This window comes from Ictidomys tridecemlineatus, chromosome 16 (assembly GCF_052094955.1).
Source record: "Ictidomys tridecemlineatus isolate mIctTri1 chromosome 16, mIctTri1.hap1, whole genome shotgun sequence".
Classification (NCBI taxonomy): Eukaryota; Metazoa; Chordata; class Mammalia; order Rodentia; family Sciuridae; genus Ictidomys; species Ictidomys tridecemlineatus.
This window is the reverse complement of record NC_135492.1, coordinates 53,379,674-53,397,858: the sequence shown is the minus strand read 5'-3', so window position 1 is coordinate 53,397,858 and position 18,185 is coordinate 53,379,674. Positions and strand designations below refer to the sequence as shown.

The window sequence follows — 18,185 nt, the reverse complement described above, 5'->3', positions numbered from 1 at the left end:
GTCAGTCCACGCCCACCATGGATCCCCAGATGTCCCCCCACATACTGGGGTGGTTCTCCTGGGAACACCCCTCAGACACACCCAGGAATAACACTTGGCCAGCTATGAGTGTCCCTCAGGCCAGCCCAAGAGGACCCAGGAAGTTGGTCATCTCAGGGGCAGGGTACCACTGGAGCAGGAGGCCTTGCCACGTGTTCTGGTGAGTGGCCACTATCATTGACTTGTTTGTCTCACAAAGATTGAGAATGACCAGGTATATATTCATCGCTCAGGGTGACTGTTAAAAACTGGGAATCAGGCTCTGCCCAAGATCTTTTCTATTTTATTGGTGAGGAAGACCTCATTTTGGGAAATCCTGCCTAGCAAGGCACTACTGGGAAGGGCTGTGTACGTCTATAGACATGGAAGTTCACTGTCACGTGGTTCTGGTCAGAAATGGCCTTATGGTGGTGGCCCATGGTCAGCTGTCTTAAAGAAGAAGAGGAATGGGATTTGCTGAGAATCTGACGTGGGAGATGCAAGGTGTGTGTGGTGTACACTGCCCAATACAGATGCCCCTCTCAGTCAAGCACCCTGCTGGGGACTGGGGGCAGCTTGACCATCACGGTAGTCTGCGATGTGTGAGCCCCGGGCAAGGAAGCCTGCCCTAGCCTGGCTGGCGGTCAGGGAGGCAGAAGGTCTCAGAGGAAGAGCTTTTTCCTCTAGGAGATGAGAAAAGGTCAGGGACGTGGACTCTGGTTATTGGTGCCCTCATCCATGCATCTGACTTCCTCGACCACCCCTCCATGTCCGTGGGAGCTCTTCTGCTGCCTGGGGATGGATACACGGTGCTCAAACCTAATTGGGAGACTCTTGGGGGGGACAGTACTGTGAGGGCTTGGGTTTCTCCATCGTCTCCCACTTGGCCTCACAACCTGTAGGGAGACGTTAAGGCTTCAGCTGGGCAGACTTCGGGGCTGCCCCGCATCACGCCACAGTGCCCAGGACAACCCCACACAAGAGTTACCTGGCCTGCCGTTGCAGCCTGAAGGTCTAAGGAAACCTGGTCTAAAGTGCAGAAACGAGGGCAGGTTGGTGGACGGAGCAGTTTGTGCTGGCAGAGCTCAGATAGATACAGGCACGGAAGGAGGTTTCATTTGGAAAGAAGCGTTGGGTCAGGGCCACCAGGGTGTGAGGGCAGGGGGGTGTGGGCCAGTGGAAGCTGCCTGTGCTCTGTGAGCAGCCGGGAGAGTCACGCTGAGCTGAAGGGGTGACAGCTGTGTGTTCAGCAGCTTGAGGAGCAAGAGAGGACCAGGGAATGAGGGGAGGTGGTGGCTGACCCCAGCAATCTTGGTTGACGTCCTAATGACAGTGTGAGGGGAATGGAGAAGAATGTATCCCACGGCACCACAGAGGTTGAGTGGTGGGATATCTCAGAGGAGAGACCTCTCCAGAGCTGGGGACCTGGGCAGCAGCTGCCGTTCATGATTGACAGGTGCAGCGGGCGGAGGGATGGGTAGGCGCATCCTGGGGGCGTCCACTTGGTGCCATGGGCACACCATGTGACCCGGCAGGAGCCCAGAGCCACATCGGGATCTGGGACCGTGCTCACACCTTCCTTCTAAACCAGAGGTGCCGACCAGCAACCTGCAGCCCCATCTGGACTGCAGATGTGTTTGGTTTGACTTGCATCATGTTTTAAAGTTCTTTACAAATCCTAACAACATACACAGCGAGAGGCCGCGTAGGGATACCCGTCTTTCTCGCTGGGACTTTGAGAGCATCTGGCACTTCTGGGCTTTGGATTTTGCAGGCGGGAGTGTGGAGGCTCAGCTCCTGTAGACGGGGCATGCTGTCCCCAGGTTGCTTCGACTCAGCACCACCACCCCCTGCCGGGTGACCTGGCCAGTCGCCCCATCCAGGTGCCTCTCCTCAGCAAGCCCCTGAGGTTGGGAGCCTTTGAGAGGCAGCTCTGAAACCTTCTGCACCTGCCCTCCTGAGGTGTGCCTGCCCCCTGGTGCTCTGGGTGGTTTTCTTCTGCTGCATGTCCCCCAGGACGCCCGCAGGGTGCCAGCTCTTCACCTGCGTCTGCTGCATCCCAGGTGCTTTGCCCTTTGCTGCGGCCGTTTTGGGGAATGAACGAATGATCACGTGGGCAGGGACCCAGGGCTCTCCCCTCCCTGCCCTGCACCCTGAGTTCTCCTTGGGCCTTTGCGGTGCTTCCCTCCCAGCCTTGGTCTTCTCCAACCTACTCATGAACCGAACCTTCCTCGATGACACCCAGCAGTAAGATGCCTTAAGTAAGTGGCCTCTCGGCTCCTCACCCAGCCCCACTCACCCCACGCTCTGCGTCTCCTGTTTCTGATGCTTGGCTATCTCCAGTCAGGTCCTGTGCACATGCCACCCTGACGTGGAAGCCTCTCCTGCTCTGTGTCCCTGGGCCCTCTCCTTTGGCCAGCTCTTGCTCCTGGCTGCTGTGTGTCCTGCCCAGCACTCACCACCATGTGACAGCACATCAGGTTGGACGGTACAGGATTGCACGTTTGCTGTACCTCTAACCAGTGCAATGCCCACAATAGCATATGGGTCTGCTTAAGACACCCATTCCTTCATCGTCTGCTCCCCTTCTGTGAAGATGCACGCTCAGGGTGGGCATGGGTGCTGCTTGCTCAGTGTCCTCTCCTCAGACTCCAGGCATGTCGTGGCTACTCAGTAAATATTCATCAAATGTGAAACTTCTGCATTGTCTTCCTGGGGCCTTTCAGTGACATCTCCACAGCCCTCAGCCCTCACCTCTGTGCTCAATGCAATTCTCAGCCATTCTGATTTCCCCTGACCCTACTGTCTGCTCTCCACCCAGCCCCTGGCTTCTCACATCACCCCTTCCAGATCATTCTCTTGCGCTCATCTCTGAGTGGGGTGCGAATGAGTCCCACGTCTCTATCTGGTCCTAATCTCGATCCACAGTGAGCTGTTGGTGTCAGCCACACTTGCTCCCCGGAGCTCTGTGCTGGGCAGCCCAGAGCTGCAGAAACCTGGGGTGCCTGAGTCAGCATCTGCCTTGGTTCTTGGAAACCTGCCTTCTCTTCCTGCTTTGTGCATTTCCACCCATGAGTCTGTGCTCAGCCGCCAAATCTTGAAGACTTCTTTGTTGCTGTCCATCTTAGGGCCCCGCCTGCTCGGCTTCCAGCCGGTTGACCTCCTTTGAGATGCTCCTGGTAGCTCCCCTTCTTCCCTCTCTCTTGGCAAATGTCTGCATTGACTCACTCATGCATTCACCCACTGTTTCCCACCTCCCCCTCCATCCTGCATTTTGACATTAATTAACAGATTATTTTTTGGTGTAATATGTGAGTAGGGTCATGATTCCATACAAATTGTATTTTTACTTTGTGAATGATTTTGTGTTTTCCCACCTGTGTTTCAAGTTTCTTTTTCCCACATTGCCCTCTGCACCACTGGTTTGCTTATTCTTCCTAAGGGTACAGTGCATCGTCCAGGTGGCAGCAGCCACAGAGCCTGAGCAGGTCAGGCCTGCCTGTGAGTCCACCAGTGTTCTCCCTCTGGGTAGGATCTGAATGCCTCTTCTGTAAACACAGCTGTAAGGAAAGAAGTCAATGAGCACTGCATGAGTCTGTGGCACAATAACAAAATCCCAGAGGCTGCATACTTTACAAAGAAAACCCAAAAGGTTTATTTAGCACACAGTTTTAGAGGCTGAAAGCCCAAGACCATGTGCGTGGCCTCTGGTGAAGGCCTTATGGCACCTTCCAGCACAGTGGGAGAACCACGTGTGGCGATCACAGGGTGGGACCGGAAGCTAGAGAGACTCGGGGTCCAGGCTGGCTCTTTTCGTAGCAGCTTACTGTAGAGGGAACTATCCAGGGTCTCACTCATCCCTTCTGAGGTCAGTTCTCTGTGACCTGATTACCTCCCTCCAGGGCCTGTCTCTCAAGGGTCACACCCCCTCTCAACCCCACCTCTCTGGGTACCAAGCTTCGAGCCCTGGCAGCCCTGGGGGACACATTTAGGGCACGCCAAATCACAGCCAGCACCCTGTCCCCGCCAGACTTCCCTCCCGTGTCCCTCCAGCCTGCCCTGTCCATCTGTGCTCTGCAGACCGTGTTCCAGGAAGCCGCTCTGCCTTTCCTGTGGGCATGGGCCCTGCGTGGGGGTCAATGCAGCAGGGGGTCAGAGTGCAGCTCTGGCCACCGTAGTGTGAGCGGGGCTCCCCGGCAGCCCACGTTTTGCTTTGAGGGTTCATGAAGGCGGCCCTGCGAGGCCTCCACATGGCCCCTGCGCTCTCTGCAGCGTCCCACTGCCCACCCCGCAGCACAGGGGGTCTCTCTCTCCCAGCGAGGCCAGGGCTCAGCTCTCCCTGCCCAACTCCTCCTGTGCCTACGGGGCCTCTTCAGGATCTCCCCGCTCTACACCTTGCAGTTACATGACCAGGTCGTGAGCTTTCGGGGGCCAGGATCACGCTTTCTACGTTTTTTGGGCTCCAACTCCAAGTGCCAAATGTCTACCTGACTTTCCACAAAGATTTGTGCGATTAAAAAAAAATTGAGACTGTGAATGAAACACAAACCTGTATTAAAACAGAGTTCCACTGCCCTCTGATTCCATCGGGAGAAAACGGTCAGTGTTTCCCATCTAGCCATCCTGCTGTCTTAAAGTCCTGGGGACTACCAAGGTGTCCCAAGGACTGACCCGCCCCGGTTCTCAGAAACCGGGAAAGGCACGCTTTAATTAGGAATCTGCAGTTCAGCATTTGGCCAGAAGATGGTGCAGTGGCCAAGGGAACTTTCCTTCCCAGAGTCAGAACTCTGGTTTTAGGGAAGGGAATAACTGCAAAGCCACCAAGACATTGGGGACCAGTGGTTCCACTTGGGCTCTGACACCATCCCGGGGCTGGGCGAGGGTCATGCTTTCGTGTGATCTGCCCCTTCCTCCTGCCTGGCATGATGAGCCCGAGTAGTCTTCTAGTTAGCTCAATATTATGGTGCACCAGAGTGGGGCTGAGCATTTTTTTCTTATTTGTGTTTCCCCAGCCAAGGAAAAAAAGCTGAGAGGGGCAGAAGCAGAGGCCAGGCAGGTGCCCCCATGCCTGGGAGCCACGGCACCTCCTCACACTCAACGCACGCACCTTGCACGCTCTTATTCTGGTATTAGTAGGGATGCTGCAGCTCAGCCTGAGTTCCCGAAACACTGCGGCCACCCACATGCCTGGATGTGTCCAGAGTGTGTGTCAAGGGTTTCCTCTACCTCAAAACAGTGATGGGGATGGTCTTTCCATGTTGTTGAAATATCCAAAGTGAATTGCAAAGTGGCCTAATCTTCCCATTATCAAGACCCTCAGCAATGCCCGGAGCCCGGGACGCTGCAGGGCAGCTGCCTTCAATTCACCACGACTGTTGCAGGGGCAGTGACGTAAGGAAGACTCCCAGTGGGTGCCGATTTGCTATCTTTCATCAAGTTTGTGTATCATGTACTCGCGGCTTTTTTTTTTTTTTAAGCATGTAAAGTCTCCTGAAAATTGAAAACTAATTTATTATCATGTAGTTATTAGCACGATCACAAAAGAGGTCACCGGTCTTTCCTTTAATTTCTGTCACAGGCTGCAGGCCGTATTATGCTAAATCAAGGATACGGGAGATAATTAACACAGCAGCTCTGGCAAGTTTAATAGGTGAGCAACGAACACCGAGAGTCGGCCCTCAAAATCCACGTCTTCATTACCAGCCGCCTGGGCGCAGGGACCAAGCAGGGGCATGTGTGTTGTGGAGACCCCGAGTTGGGCACAAGTTCTCATGAGTTTCTGTGAACCCATCACAAGACTGAGAGATTTTGAGGTGAGAAAAAAGTTTTATGTTTTGTTTAAAAAGTATGAGAGATCTTCAGCCATTTGGTGTGTGCCAACATTCTCACCAGGGGCAACGCTGACCCCCGGCCCCTGGGGACATGTGGCACTGTCCTGAGATGTTTTTGGTTGTCACTACTAGGGGAGGGGGTACGACTAGCATTTTGTAGATGCAGACCAGAGATGCTGCTAACCCTCCTACAATGCACAGCACAGCTCCCTCAACTCCTGCCCCAAAGAATCAGCCCGAAATGTCAACACTGCCGGCTCAGAACCCCTGCCCAGCCACCCACTCCCTGGGTTTATGATGGTTGCCAACAGGTGTCACCGCAGGCTCTGTTCTATTTGCAGTGTTATCAAAGAGAGAGCCCATAAACTTGCAACATATGGAACGAAATCCCAACTGCAAAGCTTTTGTGGAAGGCAGTTACATGCTGGTGAGCTGAGGCCTATGTAACCAAAATTGATCAATTACACAAATTAAGCAGAGCCCTTAAGGAATTTATTTTATTGGTCTGGACATCTGTTGCAGTATTGTCCAAATCCAAAACTCAAATGGTGCCTCGGGTTGCCAAGTTAGGCAAGAAAATCTAGCAGCTATAAAAGTACAACTGAAAACCCTATATTAATATCACGCCCATCTGCTGAATGTTACATAAATATGCAGACTTTTTATTTTCCTTGGGAATAACATTTATTTTTACAGTGCCCAGTTTGACATTCTTAGGACATTCTGTTCAGTTTATTACACTGTAACTTGAAATGTTTCTTCAAAAATGCATTTATAATGTTGTTGTTAATCTTTTTTCAAGGGTCTCTGCCACCTGTTTAACTTGTAGTTAAATAGAGAAGTGCTCTTTCTTATAGGAAGAATGGGAAATCTTTGGACAAAGAGGCTCAGAAAAAGATTTTTGAGTAACACTCGTGTAGTGTAAAGGGAAATTACATAACAGCCACGAATGCTAATATTCCACCGCGCTCTTTCACAAGTTGAAATGTAATCTCCATTTTAAACTAAATTAGCATCATTTCCAAACAGAGTATCATATTTATATCAGATTTATACAACCACATCAGATTACTATTAACATGTAAAATAGTCTCTTTTATGCCGTGGGTAAAAATAGGGAGGAAGAGAATGATTTGATTTCTGCTGCCGCGTCAGGGGTTGAAACTGATCGGAGTGGACCTGTTGGGGCTGAGCGTGGCTCCCGTGGCGGGCGAGGCAGTAGCCAGGGTGGCTCTGCCTTCGGAACCCCAGGGGTCCTGGCATGGGGAGAACCTGCAGCTAGGGGAGCACCTCCGAAAGCCTCCTGTCCATCTGCTGAATGCTAAATCAGCATGTTGGTTGGTTATTCAAAGATGCCGACTGCTTATGCCAACTGGGAAATTATAGGCTACGGGTAGGGAAACTTAGAGGGCGGTTTTTTTTTTCTCCCCGTTGTTACCCCTTCTTCATTCTTGTTGTGTGTGTGTGCAAGGGAACGCTTTCTGGTAGCGAATGATGGAATCAACAGTGGTCTGTTAATAAGACGCTCCAGAGGGGTCAGGGGCCCTGCAAAAGCAAGAACAAAACCAAAAAACCACACCAACAAAATAGAAGGCAAACAATACCCAGCACAGGCGTTCCATTGTTTTTTTTTTTTTTTTATTTTAAAGGAAGAAAAAAGATAGAGCATTTATTAAATTCTTTTTAGAAAAACACTTTTGGTTGCAGAAGTGGTACCTGCTTAGTAGGGGACGCTGAGACAACAGAAGTCAAAAAGCTTGTGAGAAATCAAACTGATTCTATTTATTTTAAGCAAACATACCTCGCTGGAAATCGAGGTGTGGGAGTCCAGGGAAGGGCAGCTGGGAGTGTTGCTTTTCCACACTGGACAGTGTCCCTGAGTGATTTGACTATCACTTGTTACAAAGTTCTTATATCGGTGCACTTGTAACGAAAGAAGAGAGGGTTTCCTGGATAAGTACTAAGGAAATCGCTTCTGGGTAAATGCACCTGCACAGGCAAAGAAGAGGAACTTGGAGGGAAAGCGGGAGACGGTCGGAGGAGTCTGAATTGGCCCCAAGGGCGAGAATGGCAGGGACTTGCCATGGTGTGCTGTGGACTAATCCTGTAGGAAATCAGAAACTTCCCACAGTTGTGCCTAACTGCAAAAAGGAGAACATATTTGAGTGCTACAGGGTCCCCGGCAAAGAATTTTCACACCAGAGGTTGCCTTATAAAAATGTGGGATGCGTCCAGATGGGGCACCCCACCCATTCACACCCTGCACCCACCATTCTCACCCGATCCCTGGAGCCTTGCTGAGGCCATCTCCGTTTCTTTTTTACTCCACCCGTGAAATAACCAACACGGAGACTGACTCACAAAACAGCGTGTGGTGGGGAAGTAAGTCTATAAAAAAGTATCGGTCTCTCCGAATTCAGCACTCTATCAAAATCTAGGAATCCTCGGGGTTTATATTCATGCACCCCGTTCAGTAGAGAGATGGTGGGGGACCGGCGGTGGCTGGCTTTCGGAGACAGACTCTAACTGGCCAAACCAAGAATAGCTCTTTGATTCCCAGTCCCCTTAAAACCAACGGGCATTTTCTTTCCGTCTTGTGGAAGAGCTGCTTTTATTGGAGTCATAGCCCTTAGTCTATCTTTGGACTCCTGATGTAATTTTTGAATCACCAGCCATTTCTGAGACCACAAGATATTTAAAAATAAGATAAGAAATATTGACTGAGACTCCCGTGAAGCCTGCGAGGGAAACGCCGCGGCCGTGCAGAGGTTTAGAGAGGAATTTCTCTCCTGCAGTTTGCGCACATTGGAAATGACATGATCCATCCCGAGGAATAACTTAAGGCCTGATCCACTTAAAGAGCTCCAAGTGATTTATCATAAATGTGCTTATTTGGAAGGGTTAGCGGTAACTGCTTATGGGAGGTGCTGGGGTTAACTACCAAAATTGTACATAACTTGGATCCTGTGTATGGCAATTAATCAAGAAATTATATTCTTTGACTTTCTCGCAACCCACACGGAGTGCTACATCTGTGGCGTGTTTAAATGGAGAGAGAGAGGGGAGAGATGAAATATTTCTTCTAATAAAATGCTAATGGTTTTGTTTTGGAGAAAAAAAATATTGAATTATTGTGCTGTTAGATTTATCTCTATGAGGGTTTCTCGAGTCACAGTCAATAAGTACTTCTGACAGCAAACCAACTATTTCCGGAATATGATATTCCAGCCCTCTGAATGCCTGCAGGATTATGGTGAGGCCGCTTGATAAGACCGACAAGCAGCCTAGGAGCAAGTGGTACAGGGAGCGCTGGAGCACTGGAGGTCAGCCCTGTGGGCATTCGATAGGTTTTTGGAATATATCAATATATCCAGGTGAACAGCGGCTGCACTTGGGCGTATTCGCTGGCAGGATGGCCACCTACTGAGTGGCACTAGAACTGGGCAGCCGCGAGCCCAGAGCGGCCCTGCCCCTTTGAGAACCCCAGAATCTAACAAAGGAAAGATTCTGTCCACCAGAATGGTTCTGGGAAGCCACTGCCACTGCTGTGCTCCTCAGCGAGGTGGTTCACATTGGTGATTTTAGTGTTTATTTCTTCAATCATTAGTATCTACTTTGATTGAGCCAAGTGCTAGAAAGATGGAACGAAACTTCTTAGGATTCCTTAGTGCACCAAAACATTGAGACACATAGTTTGGAATGTAAAAATAGTATCCCTCATGAAATAGCCCAGTGCTGGACCATTGGCTACAGGCTGGACGCTGCCTGGTTATTTTCTTTCTCAGACAGGGAAGCTGTGGCTTGAAAAGAGCTGGATTGTGCAGGAGGAGGGACCAGTGTGTGGGAGCTCCGTGGGGCTCCAGCACTCTCCCCCTACTGTGTGAAGACAAGGAAGTCTCCCTGAGGTCCCAGTGCCCACCCGTGCGCTGATGCCGGGCACCAAGCTCCTGACTCCCTCATCCTCACAATACTATCATTATCCCCATTTGGCAGGTGAGCAAACTGGGTGCTGAGGGGTCAGTGATTAGACCTCGGATGCATAGGAAGTGGAGAGCAACCTCTGGCTTTCCGCCACTGGATAGCAGCCTTTGGGTACTGGGTGGGGTTGAAAGATGGAGAAGAGTTAATGGAGGCAAAAACTAGCCAGAGAGAGTTAATGAGGGGCCTGGCCAGGCTTGTACCACCCTCTGATCTGAACCAGTCGAAGGGCACAATGCTGGACTTTTCAGAAATTTCTCTAAGTCACAAAATCTGTATGTTAGCAAGATCTATCCTGTTTGTTGTCATGCAAAAATCCAACACATCTAAGAAGTCAGACTTGTGAAAGTTGTTTGGGAGATGGGTGCAGCGGCACACACCTGTAATCCCAACGGCTTGAGGAGCTGAGGCAAGAGGAGTGGAAGTTCAAGGCCATCTCAGCGAATTAGGGAGGCCCTAAGCAACTTAGGGAGACCCTGTCTTACCATAAAAACTAAAAAGGGCTGAGGGCGTGGCTCAGTGGTTAAGCACCCCTGAGTTCTTATCCCTGGTATGGACAAAAAAAAAAAAATCAAAATAAGTCATAGTGGGTGATTGTTTTTAATCTTTTATTCTGAAGTAACTGAAGACTCTTAAGAAGTTGCACAACTGTGGAAGGGTGCCCTCCACCTTTCAGCCAGGGTCCCCCGTGGAAACAATGGACCTGCCACAGCACACGTCAGAGACGGGACTGGCAAAACCCTAGTGTTGGGACCCCAGATCCAAGATGTAGTTCTCCAAATCTGAGGCTCTCCCTCTTGTTTTGAGCAGTTCTGTTATTGTATCACCTGCTTACATTTGTGCAATCAATAAGATACAGTTTTTTAAAAAAAAACACTATCATAAAAGGAAAGGAAAATAAAACATTTGAAACGATTATTTCCTTATTTGGCATTGTCAGGTTTGTGGGTGCTTTGCTGAAAATCCTACTCTTTTTGAAATAACTCCTGTTTAAATGCATTATTACCATGATTTAAGAAGAGTTACTCATAGTCCAAAAAGGTTACATTGTCTACAGAAAATAATTTCCCTTAGGGGAGATAAAATGATTCTATTAAAGAAATAAGTTTCCCATATAAGTACTACCTAAAGCTTCGCAGTTAGATTTAATTTTTAAACATTTACAGATAGAAAGGAGAGGCTCTCGATGTTTCCATTTCAAACGAACAAACAGTGTACAGTGCAGGGAGGTTCGAGCCACTGGACCGCTTCCTATCCACAGGGGCTATTCTGCACAGCAACTCTGTGCTTTTAGTTATTAGCTCTTGTTTTCCAGAAGGACGTGGAGGTAGAAACCCGACTTCTAGTATGTTCCCGAGAGCTGCAGATGCAGGAGCTTAAAAAGGAGTTAAACATTAATGAAAACATAGCCTTTAGTCAATGTGCTTTAAATTATAATTTTAAAAGCCAATCATTTTCTTTTTTGACTGACATGTGGCATTTTGGAGAAATTTTTAAATACTCCAAGTCTGTAAGAAATGAATTTGGGGGGCTTGCTGGTACTGTATTTAGAACAGAAGAAAAGGGGAATCGCGCCTCGTGAAGGGGTTGAATTAAAATCATTTGTAATTCTGCATCACAAAGAGGCACAGTCACAGTACATCCATTTAGACGAGCATCTCTGCGTCTGCCCCTGACCCCAGCTTTCTGGTGTCTGTCTCTTTTCTTTAGAAAATCTTCAGTTATGCGTAGATGCACACATTAGAGAGGAAATTGGGGCTAATGATTTAGGAATGTGCTAATTAATTCTCATTATGTCCTATGAACCGGGAGAAGGCTTGTGCACGGGGGTATACACGCAGCTGTGTACATCAGCCACACCACGTTTTCTAGGAAAGGAGTGTTGTTCTCCGTGTGTGTGTGTATGTGTGTGTGTGTGTGTGTGTGTGTGTGTGTGTGTGTGTGTTTAGATTCTCCCACACAGGAGCTGCTTAAAGCATCCCCAGTGCTGACAGGATGACCTAGAGATGTGATAATGAGAAGCATCTACTGCATTTCTGTCAGCAAGCGTGGATCCCGCATGGAGAGAAACACATGCCCCCAGATCCCTCTTCTCCCGAGTCGCTGAGTTTCAGCACCCAGACTCCTGATTAGCAGGTAGAACGTACCCATTGTTGTTTTGTCTCTGATTATCAATGATGATGGACCTTGCTAAACACAGACGTGCAATCATGCTGGGGACACTCCAGGGCTTTTTCTTTCTTTTTTTTTAACTTTTTTTTTTTTAAAGGTTTTAACATTTGATAATAGGTTTTCCAATAGCTTGAAGGGTGGCTTTTAACATTCCTTTTCCAGCTGAAGTATTTCCTGAGTTCTGTCCAAGCCCTCTGCAGTTAAAGAAAAGGCTTTTTGACACTTAATAGACAATGTTGTGGCATTTTTTCTCCTCCGGACAAATGGATGGTCATTTAAACGGCACATGGTGCCATCGGGATTGAGACACCTTGCAGAAATGGCAATTATGGGTGACTTGTGTCAAATATACTCAGGACAAATTACATTTTACCAATTTAAAAAAAAAAAAAAAACTTCCAAAGCTGCCTCTGTGTCCACCCCGCACTCTCTCAAGTACTGAGTGGACTTGGCATTCTCAGGATCGTCAAAGTCACCCAGGTTTCCTGGGCTCAGGCAAGCTCCTGCAGGACTACCCCATCCGAGTAATTGCTGAAGGCTCAGTTCCTCAGATGAAATGAAACCTCTTTCAGGGTGATCTGTCTCGCTCAGGCTCCCAGCCTGGGGATGAGTCTTGCTTCCAGGTGAGCTCCTCCGGTTTTCTCGATCCCGTCCTGTGCTCAGACAGTCTCATAGCCATCTTCCCCAAATAGGGTTTTCCTTCCTCTTCCTGAGCTGGGTTCTCCTGTGCTCCCCTCTACTCAGCCCCCCACGAATGATTCTATCACAGAGAACAAGGCTCTTCTGACCAGGGCAGGAGGGGAGGACCCAGAAAATGTTAAAGTTGTAGTTTTAACCACAAAAGCAGAGGGCTTGGGAAAAGAGGAAAGAGAATCACAACAGCTTGAGACAAAACAGAAAAAGGAAAACCGACAAGAAGTTCAGTTCAAAACAGCTGCCTGATGGGACCTCAGCAAAGCAGGCAACAAATCCATCTCAGGAGGGTGGATGACAGGGCCCCTGGCCAAGGCCCGGCGTCCTCCACTCGTGACATGAATAGGCAGTTTTACAGGTTGGTTCAAGTGTGTGCTGCACATTGGAATGTGTGGGAGCGTGAGTTGCCGGTGGATGGCATAAAGTGAGGCGGGAGCCCCATTGAAATCCATTCTGCACTGGGCTAAGTGTAAATGCTTTTATTTATTTATTTATTTTTCTTTTTTAAATCATAGTGAAATTGACCTCAAGACCACAGAGGGTGGTGAAGTTTCTGGTCGGGGTCTTATCCTCAAGTCGACTCCCGGAGAACTTCATTTTAAAAAGTGGAGAGCAGGCAGGGGGAGTCTGTTCTTGGTTTGAAGCTTGCCCAGAATCCGGGTGGGAAAGACTAAGACACCAGAAACTCACCAGCCATTCTCCTGAGGTCCCTTCTCAGTGGCAGCCAAGTGGTGTCATTGAGAACTAAGCAGAGTATGGTTACAAAGGTGCAGAACGGCCCGTGAAACTTCCAGTCCTGGGTGTGGTGGAGTCCCTTTGAGGCCGGTAGGACTTGACAGTTTGGCTAGTGGAGAGTTTCTTCTGTGGCGACTGAGCAAACGTATGTGTGTATTTTATTTGCAGAGCACCCTCTGTGCGCTGGCTCTGTGCGGCCCAGGGGACATAGTGGGGCCCGAGTCGGGTGCAGTGCCTGCCCCAGTGCAGCAGAAGGGAGAGGATCAGGATGAGTGGAGAGCCCTGCAGAGGGTGCTCAGATGGCCTCCCGCCCTCACCTCTCCCCGCATAGCCTTCTCTTTCCTCCCCCCCTTGATTTTTCTTTCCTGAACAGAATTCAGCCAAGCTCACTTTAAAACAGAGAAGCCGACTGTGACAATTTAGATGGAGGCAGCCCAGCACAGGGGGACACGGCACAGGCTCGGAAGGGTGTCACCCAGGTGGGGACCCAGCTCCGCCCTGAACCCTCCTGAAGCCTCAGCCGGAAGGAGCCACCTCAGTTTCTTCTTTTCCAAAAACAAGGCTACAAATTCCTGCTTCTGAGGAACTTCTCAAGACTAGAGGAGGTCCTGCCTCCTGCCAGGCGGGCCGTGACCCCATTGGAAGGATCAGCCTCCCTCTCAGCATCGTCGCCACAATCATTGACCACCTTTTATTTCCTAGGATCCTCGCCTCCGCGTAGGAAAGCTGAGAAACAGTGAATGATCACCTCCATCAATTCAAGCATTTACTCGGAGAACAAACCGGCTGCCGTGGCGTGACGCAATCTCATGTTTTGTTAACTTTCTGTGGATGTTAGAAATAAAAACCACTTATAATGAACTAAGCTTTGGGATAAACTGTTAGACTACGTTAGGTACAATCGCTGTGTTCTCAGGAACAGATCTTGAGGCAAGTTGCAACGAACCCCTGCAGGAACAGGGAAGCTTATGGATATTTACTTGGATTCAGCACCTCCGTGTCCCAGTATGGAGCAGGTGACAGGGTTCCCGGTGTGTCTTGTGAGGTGGGTCTCGCTGTGCTGGAGACAACCCAGGCACGTGCTGTGACTTCATAGCTCTGAAGGCGAACCCCGGAGACGGCCCGTGGGTGGCTCTCTTAACCAGGGTGTCTCCTGTCGGTCTTCCGGGTGCGCCTGGTTCCAAAAGCTCACCACTCCCTGTCTTCCCAGGATAAAAGTGGATGAGAAGTAAGGGAACCAGTCACAGGTGTCTTCCCTCTGTTGGTGGATGCCACCATCCAGGCTTTGGCTACACGGACCACCCCTTGTCCACAAGCGCCCCATCTCCCTCCTGCCCTCTGTATGGGCTGTGGTTGGGTCTGCCTGAAATGCCTTCCCTGCAGGAAGACCTTGTCTTTAAGGTCTGCTTCCAACGTCATCTGTCCTGCAATTCTTTTACAGTCCCCCCAGGTGGAGGAAAGTGGCCCCTTCTCTGCCCACAGCTCGTCCTTCCTGTCCCTGGTCCCTGGTCCACCACCGCTGTGTAGGTGCCTTTCACCCTCCAGGCGGGATCTCCTGGATAGCGGGGTCTTCTTCCCTGCGCTGGATTCTTGTCTTCAAGGGGTTCCCGGTCTGGGCAGGAAAGCAGCCACGTCAAGCACAGTTAGGCTGCCGTGTGGAAAGTGCTCTAAAGCCGACTTCTGAACAGTCCTAATGGCCCAGGAAACGCACTTTCCTCCCGTAGGGAAGGACAGTCTGCTGTAGAAGGTTTTCCTGGACTTCTCACCAGTGTTTGGGTTGTTGCTCAGGCTCCGTTCAAAGAACAAAAAGCCAACAAGGGCAGACCCGTGGTCGACAGGCTCTGCCTGACGTCAGGAGAGAGCCGAGCAGGGCTGAGACTGACACACAGCAGGTGTGGCCCTCTGCGCTCCAAACCAAACACAGTATCGCTGAACCTCAGCTGTAAGGCTAGACTTTAAGTGCCGTTTGTTTGTTGAGTTTTGCCACTCCAAATGGCTCCGTTTGGCACCGGACCTTTAAAAGTATTTATAGTTTAATTGGTATGTGGTTTATTTTAAGTTATATTAAAATGACCTGCTTATATTAAAGTGACATATTTTCCAAAACCTAATATTGCCTTGAAAACATCATGGTAGGGGCGAAGGATTTCAAAATGTTATTCTAAAAAGTCAGGGGAGAGATTTCAGACAAACACAGGGCCCGAATTCTGCAAATTTGATTATGCCATGCCCCAAGGATGAAGTTATAGCGTCGCCTTCTCTGGTACCCAAAGCCAGTTCCGGGCTTTTGGAAAGTGGTTTTGCTGATTGCTGTTTTCTGTCCCGGGTCTAGAGGGCTAGAGAAGGGGCTCCTACTGCCACACCCTTCACCTGGCTGCAGCCTGGCAGAGCTCTGGGCTGGTAGCTGGCTCTTGTAAATTCTTTGGAGAAGGAAGAATTGCTATTCTTGAGCAAACTCAGAGAGTTTAAAAACATTATTTTGAAATGTGCTTCCTTAAAGTCAGAAGAACTTAATTAAGTTCCTGGGGTTAATTGTTTCTGAAGTGTTAACATGTCATTTGTCTATTCAAACTCCAAAGCAAATCTAACGCGGGATTTAATAACCTGTTTATGTGAATAGAAATTTGGGGTGGGGGTGGCGTGGGAGAAGAAGGAAAAAGCTAATAGGCTTTTACCTAGTTAGTGGGTTTAAGGAAGAATTCTTTCTGTCTTCATTTGAAACAAAAGGCAAATCCTATGTTCAAAACTCCTTCTGTTGGGAGTATAAATTGGGATGACAAGGAAGTTTGGGAACAAAACAGTATTTTTATACTTTGTTCATTTCATATTTATCACTAGCTTGTTTGCTAATTTTCATTTGCAAGAGGCAATTCTTCCAGCTAACTGGCTGCCTCAATGGGCCACTGATTTCTTTGAAGTGACAGTCTGTAAATATGCATAAAAAAGAGATGCAATTAGCGGGTGTGTGGTTCACTGCGGCCTGATTCCATTGGCAAGTTTACCCACAGTGTTGATAAGCTACATTATCTAGAAAATTGGCCGCTGAAAAACAGCACCTCTGATTGCCAGCAAAGGTTCCAGATAACAGGGTGCTGAAGAGAAATATAATTGAGGTTGAATATATTAACCAAGGTGTCACAAGCTCCTCAGAAGCTCTAATTTATCAGCATGTTGGAATTTTTATTAACATTTGGAATGCATTTCCACCGCACTAATGAAGTGGAATTGGCAGTTCAGGTTTTAGTTATTGTCATTTCTGAGAAGTTAAATGTAATTCCTCGTTAGACACAGTTATGTAAATATATTTGTTCGGGGGCTAAAAAAAAAAATCATACATTTTGCAAAATACAAATATGTTGTTAAGGGACACGGTGACAAATCAGTTATGGCTCAAGTCTTGAAAACCAGCCACCTATTTATTCTGCATTTCGTGCGTTACAGCCTTGCTTTGTGGGGGAATTTGTGAGAAATGAAGGAAGCTTAATTTCATTACCTCTGTGGCTGGCTCACCATTGTGAAAAAACAGTAAAAATTAGCCCCTGTTTTACCAGGGAGAGCCGGAGAATGCAAACTTGCTCAGAGGGTAAAGTGACTCCAGTGTTCGCAGAAGATACCCGCTCTTCCTTTCTCTGTTCTTCTGGGAAATGCCCAGGACTTCTGTTTGTTTTCTTACCCGGATACATAGGTTTCAAAAGAAAATTGTTAACAAGAACACAAATGGCTGTGGATGAGGAGAAGATTGACGTGTGCCAACGTGAAGTTATTTCAGATCGCCTGCACGGGATGACACTATGTGTTTTTAAAGCAAGGGGTTGCAAATCCTAAACTCTGGGATAAGAGTTAATTAGGAATGAAAGGGAAGGGAGGTGTCAGGTATCAGCACAACCCCACAGCTGCTCCAGCAGATGGGTCCTGACTTAGGTAGTGAGTTCATGGGTGTGCCGCTGTCAGCTCACAATGGATACATGCAACACACATGTTTGCTATCCCATGGCAGAATACAAAGCACTTTTAAAAGAAAAGAGCTCAATTTATTTTGACGACCGGTTCCTATTAACCTAGGCTGCCACAGACCAGCGCAGCGCCTGCCTTTCTGTGCCACACTCACCCACGGCAGCCCACAGAGCGCTGCCATCACAACCTGCTTAGAAGTGGATGACTGTGCACATCTCGGACCCCCGGGAGCTGACAGCACTTTGCCCGTGTTAGTAGTTTAGGGTGGAGGAGGGTGATGGTTCTCTCAAGGCGACGACCCTGTGAACATGGTCATCTTTCTCCGTGTTCACTGTTCAGCAGCCGCCAGCCCCAGCGTCCTGTCCTCTCAAGCCTCTGACTGCTGGCCGCCGCTGCTCCTGGTATTCCTCCACCCAGCCCGCACCTCTGCTGCAATTCTCCCCCGCATGGCCCATGCCCGTCCTCTGCCCCCAGCTGTAAACAGCAGGTCCCTATCTGCAGTCCCATTGTGTGATTTTTGTCAGAGGTTGGGGGTTGCAGGAAGAAGATGGAAGGGTGTTCTTCTACTAGTGTGAAGTTGGACGTGACCCAGGAACGGCTTGTGTCTGATGGGCAGGTGCTCTCCGCATGCCCCTTGCTATAGGTGTGGCCACATAGTGCACCTTTGGCTTCTCTTCTAATGTCACTGGTTGGACAGCCAATGTCTGCAAGCCCCAGGTCTCTTGTGGCTGAAGCACACCCCGGTCCACACACAGTTTGGAAAGGGGTATTCTAGTGCTGTGGGGTAACTTGCTGGGTGTGGGT

At 49.1% G+C, this 18,185-nt stretch overlaps 1 long non-coding RNA gene across 24 annotated transcripts in view; it reads left to right on the top strand.

The window, feature by feature from the left end:
• Positions 1-18,185, top strand: part of LOC120891422 (uncharacterized) — a 67,748-nt gene that overhangs the window by 30,216 nt on the left and 19,347 nt on the right. For 21 of the 24 annotated variants that reach the window (XR_013431380.1, XR_013431376.1, XR_013431371.1 and 18 more), the window contains one exon: positions 5,597-5,831. This is a non-coding gene — a long non-coding RNA (uncharacterized LOC120891422). Of the gene's footprint in view, positions 1-5,596; positions 14,289-18,185 lie in introns of those variants that run through there. The other 3 variants (XR_013431370.1, XR_013431381.1, XR_013431373.1) reach the window with 3 other exon arrangements.